We start from the raw sequence: 2,441 nt of genomic DNA on the forward strand, positions 1-2,441 counted from the left end.
CACTTCGTAGAGTAATGGCATTAGCTTGCCCTTTCGGGTTTTGTTGAGGTTGTCCAGGGAACTGTCCTCCAGGGGTAGTCTGTGGGGCTTGGTTTAACGCTACCTGAGAGATCTGGGTTTCAAGCATCTTATTATGAGTAATGATTTGATCAACCTTGGTTCCTAACTGGGTAATTAGTTCGTTAACATGGACGCTTTGGTTCATGAACTCTTTGTTTTTCTGTTTTTGAGCAACGATGAAATCTTTTACAATTTCTTCAAAGCTCGGGTTTGGCGGTACAGGTTGCATAGGTTGATTTGTTCTAGGGGCTTGGTAACCTTGTTGTCTCGGAGGTGCGGTATTTTGAATAGGGTTATTATTTTTGTAGGAGAAGTTTGGGTGATTCCTCCATCCAGGGTTATATGTGTTAGAAAATGGGTTCCCTTGGGTATAGTTCACTTGCTCAGTGTTGGTTTCATTTAACAGATTGCATTCGGCGGATTGGTGTCCTTGCGTTCCACATATCTCACAATTCGGCGAAACTGCGGCTACAGTATTCGGAGTTGTACACATATGTTCGACTCTAAGGGCCAACGCGTCCATTTTAGCCTGCATCATGTCTATAGAGCTCATGTATTCCTCCTTGGGCTTCCTTCTTTTCCACTGTCGCTCGTTCTACTCCCCATGATTGATGGTTTTGGGCCATATCCTCGATAAGGGCACTAGCTTCAGGGTAAGGTTTATTCATCAGTGCGCCACCAGCGGCAGCGTCGATGGTCATCTTAGTGTTATAATGAAGTCCATTATAGAAGGTTTGGATGATTAGCCAATTCTCTAAGCCATGGTGTGGGCATGCTCTTAATAGTTCTTTATATCTCTCCCAGGCTTCGAACAACGACTCTCCTTGGAGTTGGGTAAATCTAGTTATAAGGTTTCGAAGAAGAGCGGTCTTACTTGGGGGAAAATATCTAGCAAGAAAAACTTTCCTAAGGTCATCCCAAGTTGTTATTGAATTGGGTGGAAGGGAATCTAACCATGATAGAGCTTTATCTCTGAGGGAAAAGGGAAATAATCTTAAGCGTATCGCCTCAGGAGAAGCTCCATTGGTTTTAAAGGTGTCTGCTAACTGAAGAAAGTTTTTTAAATGTTGGTTTGGGTTATCAGTAGCGAGACCTGAGAATTGTCTCTGTTGCACTAATTGCAGCAGGGATGGTTTAAGTTCAAAATTATTGGCTGGGATAACGGGGTTTACTATACTGGAACTAGGTTCCTCGTTTGATGGTTGGGCGAAGTCCTTAAGAGGTCTTCGGTTTTGTTCTTCGGCCATAGCTATCCTATTCCTATGGAAAAATAAACGTGCGCGAGCGTAACGTTCAGGTTCAGCTAGAGGGTCTACTAAACTTCCGGCACTGCGAGTCTTTCGCATTGACCGGTGGGTAACAACCTTAGTCTAAACGGTATAACTACAGGGTAATGAAATTTGACGAAATTGGTCCCCGGCAACGGCGCCAAAAACTTGATGCGTGTTTTTCGCAAGTGTACGAATCACGTCAAAGTAATATAAAAGATTATCGAATCCACAGAGACCAAGTGTCAATCTATCAAACCTGTTGTTATGGTGTGTATCTAAGGCAACTATTTTTAAGGGTTTTAATAAGGGTGCAATGGTAAATAAAATTATAATTTTAAATAATAAATAAAGACAGGCTCGAATGTAATTCACGCAATCAATGATAATCCAGTACTTGTTAGTGGAACTACTTATGGGCAATGTTTTCTCCTTTGAAAAGAACTAATTTAACAGGAACTGTCGCTTTCGCGTATTCAGAACCGAGTTGTACTCTCTAATCAACCCCTCCTATTGTCACGGATAAAAAGGTGCGTACTGCGTTAGAGTAGTAAACCTATTTTTAAGAAATATAGTATCTTAACTAAGTTGAAAAGTATTTTAACCTGGACTTCTTAGCAAAAAGAGGTTCTTACGAACCAGAGTTTAAACTTCCTAACGCGTCCGAAAATCGTTTTAAAACCTCTTTTCTTTTTAATCTAAAATCTCCTAATAAACTAGACAAAGCGCTTTTGGCTGTTTTTGAAATAGTTAAAAACAATTACTTGAATTGAAAGATAAAATAGCCCTTAGGTGTTTCCACGAACAATTATACTGATTACTGGTTTAATTACGATCCTTACATTCTAACCTTTATAGAATTAGTTAGACATGATAAAGTAAATATTCTTTTTATAGTTTTTCATAAAAGTAATTTAAAGCGAGTGCGGATAATAAACAAAGTAAAGTGCGAGTGCAGGAAATAAACAACGTAAATGTGCGAGTGCAGGAAATAAACAACGTAAATGTGCGAGTGCAGGAAATAAACAACGTAAATGTGCGAGTGCAGGAAATAAACAACGTAAATGTGCGAGTGCAGGAAATAAATAAAAGTAAAATACGAACTTGAATTAA

At 39.5% G+C, this 2,441-nt stretch overlaps 1 non-coding gene across 1 annotated transcript; it reads left to right on the plus strand.

The window, feature by feature from the left end:
• The first annotated feature begins 816 nt into the window (after window positions 1-816).
• Window positions 817-923, plus strand: LOC127077565 (small nucleolar RNA R71). The gene has a single exon (XR_007787361.1). It is a non-coding gene; the product is annotated as a small nucleolar RNA R71 (small nucleolar RNA).
• The last annotated feature ends 1,518 nt before the right edge of the window (window positions 924-2,441 follow it).

Source organism: Lathyrus oleraceus, chromosome 4, assembly GCF_024323335.1.
Source record: "Lathyrus oleraceus cultivar Zhongwan6 chromosome 4, CAAS_Psat_ZW6_1.0, whole genome shotgun sequence".
Classification (NCBI taxonomy): Eukaryota; Viridiplantae; Streptophyta; class Magnoliopsida; order Fabales; family Fabaceae; genus Lathyrus; species Lathyrus oleraceus.